The following is a 15829-nucleotide window of genomic DNA, read 5'->3' as shown; positions in this document are numbered from 1 at the left end:
CAATAGTTGAATCTTGTTCTATCTTTTATAATGTTCTCTATTGTATAGTCAAATGATTCTCTCATCCGTGGACGTAGGCATGGTTGGTCGAACCACATTAAAACCTATGTATGATCATTTTATCTTTGTGTTTTTGAATTAACTTTGTTTACATGACGGCTTCCGCTGTCACAACAAATTGGTATCAAAACTTGGGTTGAAGATTTCTAAAATAGCAAAATATTACAGAGCACACAAGACAAAGACAAAAGGAAGTTTAGTTGAAGATGAAGTCGATTGTTCTCTCATGGTGATATGATACAAAAAAAAAAAAAAAACCTTGTGTCATGGAGAGATTGAAGATGGACTTCATGGAATTTGGTCCAAGGTGGAGACTGTTGGAAATTATCCCAAATTCCTAATTAATAAAGAATATTGTACAGAATATTTTGTAAGTTAATATATTATTATAATATTAGTTTCCTTATAGAATAAGGAAATTTGTTGGAAATATCTCTATAAATATTCTAGGCCATGAGGGTAAAAAGTCATGAGATAGAGATGTGCCTATAGAGACTATACAAGGTGGATAGAGATGTGAGGAAGAATGAGAGGTACCTAGAGGAACGAGAGGGCTCATGGTAGGGCATGGATACAAGGAGTGGGGAAACATGGGATGTTTCCCTAACCCAATGGTTGTATCTAGTTATCTTCTCTGTAATATTCTCTATTGTATAGTGGAATGATTCTCTCTCATTTGTGGATGTAGGCATAGTCAAGGTTTAAAACATCGCTAAACACGGATATATTGGAAATATCGGTGGATATTTTTACACAAATATCGATTGAACATAAATTATTCAAAATGAATGAAAATGTTTAGAAAACTTTTAAAAAATGATAAATTAAGGAATAATACACATATTAAAGTTGTTTACTTAGTGTAATTGACACAAGTACAATTAAAGATAATATTTGACAAATTTTTATAAAAAAAAAAATTGCTTAAATTCCTTTAATATATGTATATTCATTTATTTTAAAATTTTTAAAATACTTTTATTAAAACATGTTTTATTACATTTTAAATGAAAAAATAAATTAATTTATATAAAATATTTTATTTGAGATTTAATTTCTAAAATTTTATTAAAAATATGTGGTAACAACTTTTTCTACTAACATTAATTTATTTAAACAATTAAAATTATTAATAATTTATCTTATCAAATTAATTTTAATTTATAAAATATTAGAACTTCCTTAATTTTTATATTGTAGCAATTTTTTTGGCTCCTCATTTATGATTTTTTGACAAAATTTTGGGTTTTTAGCAAAATATTGGTAATATGTCACCGATATTTTCGATTTTTTTGTCGAAAATCCCCTAATCGATAATCGATGGCCAATTTCGTTTCAACCACCTCTAATATTTGAAATATTATTGATATTTTGGTGATATTTTTCGATTTTTTCATAACTGGGCATGGTTTGTCAAACCACGTTAAAACCTTGTGTATCATATGTGTAATCGTTTTATCTTTGTGTTTTTTAATTAACCTTGTTTGCATGAAAGCTTCCACTGTCACAACAAAGACAAAGTAAGGAAACATTTCACAAATCATTTAAAAGAAAAGACAATCCTCTTAATTAATCATAACAAGTTTCAAATTACAAATGCCTTCATTTTCAAAAAAAAAAAAAAAATTAAAAATTGAATACATTGATATATATATATATATATATATTTTTTGTCGTTATGAAATAGAATATCCATTTATTCTGTTATAAATGAATCATCACATAATCAAACCTTATTGAGTACACTTTTGGCCTAAAAGCATGACATAATAAGAAAATGGCAATGAATGTGAACAATTCTTCCAAGAACACTTGAGTCAAAGTTGTTATTGTCAAGGAATTGCTACATGCATCTCACTTGTCATCTAACGAAACATGGAGATCTCACACACAACCTCATTCAGACTCACACAATCTCATGCATTTGATAGTGATTTTAGAATTTATAATACTTGAAAGATAAAAAAATTAAGTATTAAAAAAATTAGAAGCATTTCCTAAAATAATGGCTAAACCTACTCTAAATGTTTATAGTCTTGATATATTGTTTGTATTATCAATAGAAGAGTGGTATTGTCACTCATTTTCCATGTGCCGTGTGGTGTCTTTGTGGTCCCATCATTGCTTAAACCTACTCTAAATGTTTATAGTCTTGGTCCATTGTTAATATTATCAGTAGAATAGTGGTATTGTCACTTGGTTTTCCATGCACCGTGGTGTCTTCGTGGTCCCATCATTGCTTATTTGTAGTCTTGCCAACTATTTAGTTTCCTTGCATGCTCAGCAGTCAATGGCATTTAATGTCACAGCAGTAGAATTTTCATGAAAGCATTCACACAAGTGAGTGGACTACATAGGTCAAGAACAAATATTGAGATAGAAAAGGTTTTGTTTTTCTTCTCCAAATTTAATGATCTGATTTTTTTTTTTCACCTTTGATCGGTATCATATAAATTTTTCTTAATTTAATTATATTTACTTATGTCAATTCTTACTTATAATTAACTTTCAACTATGATTTTTAGTAAATATTTAATTGATAATAGAGTTGATAAATGATTAAGACATCATGGATATTTTTTCAACAATAAATTGCATTTTATGTGTCAAATAAATTTTTATGATTTTATCTTACTTTCCTAAGAATTTAGGGGAATGAGCTTCCAATCATTAGGATAAAGGCTTATTTGGACTATGAATGAAAATAATTATCCAATTGTAAAAATAATCTCTCTTTCTAACTTTGGTAAAGATAATGCTCATATGAATTATAGAGAAAGATGATCGAACATTTGCATACTTAAGGCTTTGAGTCCTTCATCACGATGAGTTCAAATAACTATAGATGATATTTGTTTTGATGTTCTTGGTAGTAAGTTTGGTTATGTTCAAGGACTTGATCATAGTGAGGTGATTAACACCTTTACTCAACACAACTTATATAGAGATCATTACAACTAAATAGAGGATTGGGAAATTATAAAATCAAGTTGAATACTAATATAGGCAATTGGATGAGCAAGCTCATAAATTGGAGGGGCACGCTTGACGGTTAGATGAGAATACTAATGAAAATCAATACACTGATACATCATTGAAATTTGAATTATCCAATCTTAACAAATTGATATTGCAATTTATAACATCAAAGATGTAATAAGATACACTACAATATGAGCTAAACATTGGCCAATAGTTTGTTTTGGTGTGATGCAACTAAAGCCATTTTGTTGGGCTTTCAACATTATATTTTGACTTTTTGACTATGTTTGGTTTTTGAAAAAATTGAGGAAAAATGCAATAGAAAGAAAATACAAAGAAATAGTATAAGGAAATAAAACAAATAAAGGAAAATAAAAAAATAGATTAAAACTCAATAAATTATTTTTATTGCTTCAAACTCATGTTATATATATTTTAACTTATCGATATAAAGATTAAATAATTTTAAAATGTATAATTTGCTAACTAGTTTTAATTATATTTGATTTTTTTTTTTTTTAGAATTTTTCATGAAACAACCAAACATGAGAAAATAATTTTTCTTATCATTTTTTTTTCTTTCCTTATTATTTTTTGGAAACCAAACATAATCTTAGAATTACTACTTTGATTCCCAATATAATCATTCCTTAATGGGTAGTGGCAATGTGAGTTTTTTTTTTCGTAATGTTTTGTTATAATGTTTCTTTCCTCTTATTGAATCATTTTGTTTATCAATCTTGACACAGTGCATCCATTTTTCTTGGTTTAAAGACAACCCTTGTTGATATGTACTCTAAATGTTTTTTTCATTACTATGGGCATGTATATAAAATGTTTTCCAAGAACTACATGGAGAAGGTTAATGGTAATAATCTTTTTTTATTTTTTTTATTTTAGGTTTCTTGTTTTTAGAATGAGATCGTTGACTTCACTAAAATTTTCATATTATGGTTAAAGGTGGTTTTCATGATAAAAAGGACCTATTCCCATAACTCTTTTTTTTTTAATAGAAAAAAATTGACTTTTTCTATAAAGTTGTTTTGTACCAACACTATATGGTATCACAAATTTTATTTTATAGTAAAAACTAGCATGTTTCCATAAATATTATTTTATGTTACAAACTTTACATTTTATGGTTAACAATAAGGAAAATTCTATGGTTCCTATAGGGTAAAAGAAACCTACTAATGGTACAACTGTTTGTACCTCTTCTTATCTTCCTTTTTTCTTCTCTCTCCTGAGTAAGCCCATGGTCCCACTCAAATTTTAATTAAAAAAATAAAGCTATATTTACTAATTTATTTTACTAATATTTTTGTTAAAAAAAATCTAGTAAAAAACAGAGAATTTGCCTCCAAAAAAAAGTATAAATCTTAAGTTAAATTTATAAATAAATAAAAAATAATGTGTAATGAAATTTTTATTATCTAAATTCACATAAAATATTTTATAAAATCTATTTAATATTCTTATTTATTATTCATTTTTTATCATAATCTATTTTTTCATTCCTTTGAATAAATTAAATTTAAATTTTTTATTTGTTTTTGTAAAATTTTTATTTTGATTACATAAGTATGCTATTCATCCACGTGTTCTAGAATAGTAATAGATTTTATTGAAAATGTGTCCCAGACACTAAGAATATGACGAGAGTATGAAAATGTATCTTAGAAGGTTCCCTATTTCTGTTTGCTAAAAATTCATAGGCCTTAAGGTATAATTCACTATCAGGCTTATGCAATCGGTCCACTAGTAAAATAAAATCTTCGCATATTATAAATTTTTTTTTTTAAAAATAAAAAGTTTAGATAAAAAAGATTTTAGATAAGTATATTTAATTATTTTTTAAAAATAAATTTTATGTTTTAAAAATTAAATTTTTTATATAAATATATGTTACTATTTGATCGGTGGGTTAATCTGTTTACACTCAACGTCAAAAAAAAAAAAAAAATTCAAATGAATTTTATAGGATTTCATCGCTTTCTTTCTTTCTTGGGGATAATAGATATATGGGCATGAGAACTTGTATGTTAAAGCCAGTTGGTGGAATGGTTGATTCCTATCTTTAAAATAAAGGACGCAATGTTCCTTAAATAGTTGAAAAAGGGATTTGTTGGATTCCTCTAATTAATGAAAGATTCAAATTAAATTTTGATGGTTCAAGGATAAAGAATAAAAGTGCATTAGGATATATAGGTTATTAGAAACACTAATAGAACTATAAAAATGATTGCAAGTAGGCATATAAGCAACTCTTCAATAATTATTGCGGAATGTATGATTTTAAGATATAGTGTATTAGCTAATAAAAATAATGGGTTTGAAGGTGACTCAAAAATAGTAATAGATTGTTATAATAAAAAAAGTAATATTTCTAATTCTTTTCCATTATTAATGAAGAATATTTGGAAGTTATCTTAAAATTTAAATATTTACTATTGTCATCATATTTATAGGAAAGAAATAAAATAGAAGATTGTCTAGTTAAAAAATTTATTTATAATATAAAGTTGATTAGGTTGTGATCAAATTTTTCTAAAAATGTTACAAAGTTTGGTTTTAAAGATTATTACGGTTCATCTTTCAATCGAATTTGTAGAGCTCTTCTCCTAAAAAACCCAGTTTGGTCAAAGTCATATGTCATGCTAAAGCCCGTTTTTTTCGTAGGCATCTCATGAAGGTGGATGGGCGGTAGCTAGAATCAAAATTCTTTCTTACATTTAAAATAAAATGATAATTAAAAATATTGTAGGGTATTCTACTTTGTAGGCTCTTCTCCTAATAAAAAAAATTAAAAATTAAAGAAGTCAAAGTCTTGTATTATGCTAAAGCCATTTTTTTTCATAAGCATCTCATGAAAGTGGATGGACGGTAGCTCAAATCAAACTTCTTTTTTACATTTAAAATAAAATGAAAATTAAACATATTAAAGGGTATTCTACTTTGTAGGCACTTCTCCTAATAAAAAAATATATATATATATAAAAAAAAAAAAAAGTCAAAGCCTTGTATTATGCTAAAGCCAGTTTTTTTGGTAAGCATCTCACGAAATTGGATGGGCAGTAGCTCGAATCAAACTTATTTCTTACATTTTAAATAAAATAATAATTAAAAATATTGAAGGGTATTCTACTTTGTAGGCTCTTCTCCTAATAAAATAAAAATAAAAAAGTCAAAGGCTTGTATCATTCTAAAGCCAATTTTTTTCATAAGCATCTCGTGAAGGTGGATGGGCGGTAGCTCAAATTAAATCAAACTTATCTTTTACATTTAAAATAAAATGATAATTAAAAACATTGAAGGGTATTCTACTTTGTAGGCTCTTCTCCTAATAAAAATAAAAATAAAAACAAAAAGTCAAAGCCTTGTATTATTCTAAAGCCAGCTTTTTTCGTAGGCATCCCATGAAGGTGGATGGGCGGTAGCTGGAATCAAAATTCTTTCTTACATTTAAAATAAAATGATAATTAAAAATATTGTAGGGTATTCTACTTTGTAGGCTCTTCTCCTAATAAAATAAATAAAATAAATAAAAAAAGTCAAAGCCTTGTATTATGCTAAAGCCAGTTTTTTTCATAAGCATCTCATGAAGGTGGATGGGCGGTAGCTCGAATCAAACTTCTTTTCTACATTTAAAATAAAATGATAATTAAACACATTAAAGGGTATTCTACTTTGTAGGTACTTCTCCTAATAAAAAAATAAAATAAATAAAAAAAGTCAAAGCCTTGTATTATGCTAAAGCCAGTTTTTTTGGTAAGCATCTCATGAAATTGGATGGGCGGTAGCTCTAATCAAACTGATTTCTTACATTTAAAATAAAATGATAATTAAACATATTAAAGGGTATTCTACTTTGTAGGCACTTTTAATATAAAAAAAAAAAAAGTCAAACCCTTGTATTATGCTAAAGCCAGTTTTTTTGGTAAGCATCTCATGAAATTGGATGGGCGGTAGCTCAAATCAAACCTATTTCTTACATTTAAAATAAAATGATAATTAAAAATACTAAAGGGTATTCTACTTTGTAGGCTCTTCTCCTAATAAAGTAAAAAAAGTCAAAGGCTTGTATCATTCTAAAGGCAATTTTTTTCGTAAGCATCTCGGGAAGGTGGATGGGCGGTAGCTCAAATTAAAACAAACTTCTCTTTTAAATTTAAAATAAAATAATAATTAAAAATATTGAAAGGTATTCTACTTTGTAGGGTCTTCTCCTAATAAAAATAAAAACAAAAAGTCAAAGCCTTATACTATTCTAAAGCCAGATTTTTTTCATAAGCATCTCACGAAGGTGGATGGGCAGTAGCTCGAATAAAACTTCTTTCTTACATTTAAAAGAAAATGATAATTAAAAATATTGAAGGGTACTCTACTTTGTAGGCTCTTCTCCTAATAAAATAAAAAGAGTCAAAGCCTTGTATTATTATAAAGCCAGTTTTTTTTGTAAGCATCTCATGAAGGTGGATGGGTGGTAGCTCAAATTAAATCAAACTTCCTTTTTACATTTAAAATAAAATGATAATTAAAAATATTGAAAGGTATTTTACTTTGTAAGCTCTTCTCCTAATTAAAAAAAAAAAAAAAAAAAAGGTTAAAGCCTTATATTATGCTAAAGCTTGTTTTTTTCGTAAGCATCTCATGAAGGTGGATGGACAGTAGCTCAAATCAAACTTCTTTCTTACATTTAAAATAAAATGATAATTAAAAATATTGAAAGGTATTCTACTTTGTAGGTTCTTCTCCTAATTATAAATAAATAAATAAAAAGTCAAAGATCCTTGTATTATGCTAAAGCCAATTTTTTTCGTAGGCATCTCGTGAAGGTGGATGGGTGGTTGCTGGAATCAAACTTCACAATTTTATATTATCTTACATTTAAAATAAGATAATAATTAAAAATATTGAAATCCATTTTTATATTTGATACATGATACATCCACCGGAGACCTTCACAAGAATTTTAGCACACAGCATCCCCACCTTCCAAGGCAGACTTCATCCCTGTCTTTTCTACCCACCAGCGTTTTCCTACAATTTCTTGCCGCTTTTATGAAGAAATTGCCTGCAATTTAAGCTAAGTTGAGTGACGTCTCATAGTAAAGAGTGGATGGCTTTTGCAAACCCTCAAAGTCAAAGAGCGTCTTTTTCTTCTATTTCTACTCCTGGTTGGAATTACGATGTTTTCTTGAGCTTTATGGGTGAAGATGATTGCCCTTCCTGTGCGGGATGGAGGTCAGAAAAGATGAATAAAGGAGAACGGTTTCCATAGAAGACCTCTTTATTTATGGTATTCTAATGGAGCTTGAACAAATGACAAAGGATTGCCCAAGTATAATATCCCTTGTTGTTGAAGGATTGAAAAACATGTAGCTCATGCCAGCTAAAAACATTACATGTTTTCATACTATTGATCTTCATTGTTATGCCTACTTTGGCAAAATGAAAACACCTGAATATGTGATCCAAGTATTTCAGCCTTATTCCTTCACTGCATTCTATTTGCCCATAATTCTGGTTTTCTAAATAAAGCTGAAAGCATATATAATCCAGTGTACTTCATGTTTGCTGGTGTTTGTAACTGTTGACTCACCACTCGTGTCATGCTTTACCACTTACAGGCCTGAGGCTCATGTTATTGAGGAGATTACTTCCACTGTTTGGAAGAGTTTAAATCGGGAATTCTTACATGTTGAGAAGAACCTTGTTGGGATGGATCGACGAAGGGCATCATCTACTTGTACTTCTATTGGTTCATGGGATTATGAAGCTTTCTTGAGCTTTAAGGGTGAAGATACCAGATACAATTTCACAGATCATCTCTATGCAGCTTTGTATCAGAAAGGGATTCGTACCTTTGGATTGGATGAGATCAGGGATTCGTACCTTTAAAATGTATAATTTGCTAATTATATCAGAGATCATTAAAGGGCTATATTTAGAAGCCCTTTTTCTATGATGCTCTAATGGGGTGCTTGAAAAAATGGTTAAAGATCATCTAAGAATAATATCTCTGATTGTCTAAGGATTGTCGATCATGTAGTTCATGCTAGCTAAATAGATTTCATGCTTTCAACTTATTGATCTTTGTTGTCATGTATACTCAACATAATGAAAACACTTAAGTATGCGATATAATGTATTCATTCTTTTACCCCTAATGCATTCTATTTTCCCATAAGTCGAGGTTTATAAATGAAACTAAGCATAATCAATTTTAGTTCATGTTTTCTAATATTTGTTACTCTGTTGGCTCATCCATGTATATGCCTTGCTGGTGGCAGGTCTGAAGTGGATTATATTAAGGATATTACTCATGTTATTTGGAAGAGATTTAGTCATAAACTCTTACATGTTGACAAGAACCTCATTGGGATGGATTATCATTTGGAAGAAATGGAAGAAATTTTTCCACAGATGATGGACTCAATATCAAATGATGTTCGCATGGTTGGGATCTATGGATTTAGAGGAATTGGTAAGACAACCATTGCCAAAGTTTTATATAATCTAATTGTTGCTCAATTCATGATTACTAACTTTATTGCAAATGTTAGAGAGGATTCCAAAAGTCAAGGTCTACTTCATTTACAAAAGCAACTCTTTCATTATATCTTGCCAAGAGGGAAGAACTTTATAAGCACTATTGATGAAAGGATCCATATGATAAAAGATAGGCTCTGCTTTAAAAAGGTTCTTCTTGTGCTTGATGATGTTGATGATTTGAACCAATTGGAAGCCTTAGCTGGTGATCATAATTGGTTTGGTCTAGGAAGTAGAATTATTGTAACAACTAGAGATAAGCATTTGTTGGAGGTGCATGAAGTGGATACATTATATGAGGCTAAGAAATTAGATCACAAGGAAGCTATTGAACTCTTTTGTTGGAATGTGTTTAAATAGAACCACCCCAAGGAAGATTATGAAACACTTTCAAATTCTGTGGTACATTATGTTAATGCTTTGCCATTAGGTCTTAAAGTTTTGGGTTGTTTCCTATATGGCAAGATAGTACGTCAATCGGAAAGTGAATTGCATAAACTAGAACGGGAACCTAACCAAGAAATTCAATGCGTGTTTAAGAGAAGTTATGATGAATTAGATTGCACATAACAGATATTCCTAGATGTTGCTTGCTTCTTTAATGGAGAGGATAAAGATTCTATTACTAGAATCCTAGAGGCTTGTAACTTCTATGCAGAGAGTGGAATACGAGTCCTTGGTGATAAGTGTCTCATAAGTATTGTAGACAACAAGATATGGATGCATGATTTGTTACAACAAATGGGGCAAGACATTGTTGGACAAGAATTTCCTAAAGAACCTGGAAAATGGAGCAGATTGTGCTATCCTGAGGTTGTAAGTCGTGTATTAACAAGAAAAATGGTAAGAGCAAACTGCAAATGATCCTACTTTTAAACTTGAATGATATTTAGAATATATAAGCTTCAATAATATCATTTTTGTTTAGGTTACAAATATTACTTGTATGTATTTTGCTCTTCACTTGTCCTCTACTCTTGTTTGTCAGGGAACAGAGGCAGTTAAAGGCATACTCTTGAACTTGTCTATACCAAAGCCGATACACATTACTACTGAATCCTTTGTAATGATGAATAATCTTAGGTTGCTCAAAATCTATTCAGATCATGAATTTGCTTCGATGGGAGAGCACAGTAAAGTAAAGTTGTCTAAAGACTTTGAATTCCCTTCTTATGAGCTAAGATATCTCTGTTGGCAAGGATATCCTTTGGAATCTTTGCCATCAAGTTTTTATGCAGAGGACCTTGTAGAACTTGACATGTGTTATAGCAGCTTAAAACAACTTTGGGAAAGTGACATGGTATGATTATTGATTATTTATTCGTGTCTCTTCTTTAGTTAATCTCTAAAGTCCATGAAAGCTTATATATTGAAGCCATTATTATTATTTTCTGTTACAGCTTCTTGAAAAGTTAAATACCATCAGATTGAGTTCCTGTCAACGCCTCATTGAAATTCCAGACATCTCAGTTAGTGCACCCAATCTGGAGAAACTAATTCTTGATGGTTGTTCAAGTTTGGTTAAGGTTCACCCATCTATTGGAAAGCTGAGCAAGCTTATTTTGTTGAATTTGAAAAACTGCAAAAAGCTTAGCAGTTTTCCAAGCATCATCGACATGGAAGCGCTTGAAATTCTTAATTTGTCTGGCTGCTCAGAGCTCAAGAAGTTTCCAGATATTCAAGGTAACATGGAACATTTATTGGAGCTTTATTTGGCTTCAACAGCTATCAAGGAACTTCCCTCCTCAATTGAGCATCTCACTGGACTTGTTTTATTGGATCTGAAAAGGTGCAAAAATCTTAAGAGTCTTCCCACAAGTGTCTGTAAGTTGGAATCCCTTGAATATCTCTTTCTCTCTGGTTGTTCAAAACTAGAGAATTTTCCAGAAATGATGGAGGAAATGGAAAATTTGAAAGAGCTTCTTTTAGATGGAACATCAATAGAAGGGCTACCCTCTTCTATTGACCGTCTAAAAGGCCTTGTTTTATTGAATCTGAGGAATTGCAAAAATCTTGTGAGTCTTCCAAAAGGCATGTGTACATTGACATCTCTTGAAACACTCATTGTCTCTGGTTGTTCACAATTAAACAATTTGCCAAAGAACCTTGGGACCTTGCAACATCTAGCGCAGCTCCATGCAGATGGAACTGCTATAACACAACCACCTGATTCAATTGTTCTTTTGAGAAACCTCAAAGTATTGATCTATCCTGGATGTAAAAGATTAGCACCTACATCACTGGGTTCGCTCTTTTCATTCTGGTTGTTGCATAGAAACGGTTCAAATGGGATTGGTTTGCGTTTGCCTTCTGGCTTTTCTTGTTTTATGTCCTTCACAAATTTAGACCTAAGTGACTGCAAACTAATAGAAGGAGCAATCCTCAATAGTATTTGCTCCTTAATCTCATTGAAGAAGTTAGATCTAAGCAGAAACGATTTTCTAAGCATACCTGCTGGCATCAGTGAACTTACAAGCCTAAAAGACCTCCGATTGGGGCAGTACCAGAGTCTCACAGAAATTCCAAAGCTTCGACCAAGCGTCCGAGACATACATCCACACAATTGCACAGCACTTTTACCAGGCTCGTCAAGTGTAAGCACATTGGAAGGGCTACAGGTCCTATTCTATAATTGCTCCAAATCAGTTGAGGACCAATCCTGTGGTGATAAGAGGAATGAATTACAAAGATTTCCACATAATTATGTGTCTTCCACTGCTTCTGTTTCCTCGGTAACTACTTCACCTGTTTTGATGCAAATATTGTTTGAAAATATTGCATTTAGTATTGTTTTTCCTGGCAGTGGAATTCCTGAGTGGATCTGGCATCAGAATGTGGGATCTTCTATTAAAATAGAGCTACCTACAGATTAGTATAATGATGACTTCTTGGGATTTGCTCTCTGCTCTGTTCTTGAACATCTTCCTGAAATTATATGCCATTTGAATTCTGATGTTTTTTTATTATGGAGACTTGAAAGACTTCATTTTTTATTTCCATTGGAAAGGCAACCTGTCACGTTCTAAGTTAATGGCACGATCCCATCCCCTCCCTCGCCCTCGAGCTATGTTGCTAAGGCAAAATATGAGCAGAATTGAAAGAATTTGGAAAGCAGAAATCAAAGACAAGTTTTTGGAAGTTTTTCATCTGATGGTATTTTATTGCTCAAGAATAAGGAAATTTATACTTTAACAGACTCAACAACTTAGAGATTAAACAGCAACAATTACTAAAAAATAGCTCACGTTACCCACTCTCTAGCCCACTACTGCTAGTTATTTGAACTAACTCAATAAACCAAAATATCTGAAATAAATAAATTAAAATTGCTGCACATGACATTTCCTCCCCCTTGGAATCGTCCTGGTCCTCAAGGACACACAAAGTCTGGAAATTTGTTTCGAAGTTGGTTCTCATCCTCCCAAGTAGCATCTGTTGTTGGGAGCCCCTGCCACTGAATAAGTAGTTCATGTTTACGCCCGTTGTTGCGAGAATTTAGAACTGCTATAGGCTAAGGTTGCAAGTGACATGATGTTTCTGATACTAATGGAAGAGGAGAATCAATTTTATCAGTTGTACCAAGCTATTTTTTAAGGATCGATACATGGAAAACTGGATGAATCTTACTTCCTGGCGGTAGATCAAGTCGATAAGCCATTGAACCAATTCGTTCTAGCACACGGTATGGCCCATAAAATCGCGGGGAGAGTTTATGTGATCGTCTCAAAGCCAATGAAGTTTGCCGATAAGGTCGTAGCCGCAGATATACGCAATCACCAACAACGAATTCTCTCTCAACTCGCCCTTGGTCATAAGCAGTCTTCATTCTAGCTTGTGCTTGTTGGAGCTGACATCTTAGGTCTTTTACAACTTTATCTCTTGCTTGGAGCATGTTATCTACATCTTCAACTTTTGATGTACCAGGAACATAGGAAAGCAAGTTGGGGGACTCTCTTCCATACACCACTTCAAAGGGAGTTTTGCGAGTAGAAGCATGTAAACTGGTGTTGTAACAGAATTCAGCCCAAGGAACCCATTGAACCCACTCCTTTGGTCTTGAACTAGTAAAGCAATGCAAGTACATCTCAAGAGTCCGATTCACTACTTCAGTTTGGCCATCTGTTTGGGGGTGGTAAGATGAGTTGAAATTGAAGCTAGTGCCCTGCAATTTGAAAAGCTCTTTCCAAAAGGCACTTATAAAAGTGGAGTCCCGATCACATACTATTGAACTTGGCATGCCATGGAGTTTAAACACATTTTCAAAGAATGTTTGAGCCACCTTTGGTGCAGTGTAAGGGTGAGACATTGGAATAAAATGTGCATATTTGGATAGCCAATCCACCACCACAACGAGTATTGTCTTCCCCTTAGAAGGGGGTAGACCATCAATAAAATCCATAGAGATGTCTATCCATACCTGTGTAGGAATAGGCAATGGTTGGAGAAGACCTGCTGGCTTTTGGTGATCTATCTTATGGCGTTGACAAACATCACATTGCTTGATGTAATCGAGTACAACCTTCCTCATTTGCCTCCAATAGAATACCTCATTCACTCGATGAAGAGTTTTGTAAAGACCCTCATGCCCAATGCCATGAATTTCTTGGAGAATGATTGGGATGAGTTCTGAGTTTGATGGAAGATAGATACGCTTCTTAAAGAATATTACACCATTTCGATTTTCCCATGGTCCAATAGCCTCTCCTTGCTCATGCAACTGATGAATTTGTTGCAGCTCCAGGTGTGATTGATTCTCAACCTTGATGGATTCCAACCATTGGGGTAAGGGACTAGAGACTGCATTGAATTCCCCTTGTGTGTCCTTTCTTGATAAAGCATCTGCTGCTATATTGTTCTTACCCTTTTTGAATTCAATGGAGAAGTCATAACCCATTAATTTGAGTAGCCACTTTTGTTGCGGTTCTGTCATTATTCGTTGCTCCCAAAGAAATTTGAGGTTGCGTTGGTTAGTTCGGACCACAAAATGACGCCCACGCAAGTAAGGTCGCCATTTTTTTACCGCAAGAACAAGTGGCATAAGTTCCTTTTCATAAGTGGACAACAAAAGGCGCTTTCCCTTCAAGGCAGTGCTGAAATAAGCAATAGGTCTTTGTTCTTGCATTAGGACAGCTCCTAATCCATTCCCCGATGCATCATATTCCACCACAAATAAGAGCTAGAAATTTGGCAAGGCTAAAACTGGAGCCTGCATCATGGTTTGTTTCAATAATTTAAATGCTTCTTCTGCCTTTTAAGACCAAGAAAAAGCATTTTTTCGCAACATGTAAGTCTAAGGAGCTGCAATTTTGCCATAACCTGCAATAAACTTCCGATAATAACCCGTTAGTCCTAAAAAACCCCTCAAAGCTTTGATAGCTCCTGGTTTTGGCCATTCCATCATTGCCTTTATTTTTTCTGGATCCACCTTCACACCATTTTGACAAATGATATGCCCCAAATATTTGATTTGCGTCTGCCCGAAATGACATTTTTCTTTCTTGACTGCAAGTTGATGAGCTGGCAAAATGGAAAATGCAATTCTAACATGTTTCAGATGTTCAACCCATGTGCTACTATAAATTAGAATGTCATCAAAGAATACCAAAATGAATTTTCTTAGATGAGCCTTGAAAATCTCATTCATGAGTGATTGAAATGTAGATGGCGCGTTAGAGAGGCCGAAAGGCATTACCAGAAATTCGAAGTGCCCATGGTGAGTTCGGAAGGCTATTTTATGTACATCAAGAGGATCCATTCGCATTTGAAAATACCCAGATCTGAGAGCCAATTTGGTGAAGAATTTGGCACCATGTAGCTCATCCAACAATTCATCTATAAATGGAATTGGAAACTTATCTTTGATTGTCACCTAGTTTAACGCTCGATAATCCACACAAAACCTCCAACTCCCATCATGTTTTCGCACCAAAAGTACTGGGGAGGAAAATGGGCTTTGGTTAGGCTGAATTATACCCTGTGATAACATCTCCTCCACCAAGCACTCAATCTCTTGTTTCTGGAAGTGCGGGTATCGATAAGGAAGTACACAAATTGGACCTGCTCCTGGCTGGAGGGGAATCCTGTGGTCATGAGAGCATGAAGGTGGTAATCCCGTAGGTGCTCCAAATAATTCGCTGAACTCAATGAGCAAAGGCGCCATTGCATCCGATAGTAACTCCTCATGATTTGTATGCTCATGCTGGATTGCACAAAGCTGTAAGATAATTCCCCTACC

The 15829-nt window shown here is 32.5% G+C and overlaps 1 pseudogene; it reads left to right on the top strand.

The window, feature by feature from the left end:
• The first annotated feature begins 9283 nt into the window (after positions 1-9283).
• Positions 9284-12467, top strand: LOC109121628 (disease resistance protein RPV1-like; annotated as a pseudogene).
• The last annotated feature ends 3362 nt before the right edge of the window (positions 12468-15829 follow it).

This window comes from Vitis vinifera, chromosome 18 (assembly GCF_030704535.1).
Source record: "Vitis vinifera cultivar Pinot Noir 40024 chromosome 18, ASM3070453v1".
In the NCBI taxonomy this organism is placed as follows: domain Eukaryota; kingdom Viridiplantae; phylum Streptophyta; class Magnoliopsida; order Vitales; family Vitaceae; genus Vitis; species Vitis vinifera.
The sequence above is the reverse complement of the archived record's forward strand: the minus strand, read 5'-3'. Positions and strand labels throughout refer to the sequence as shown.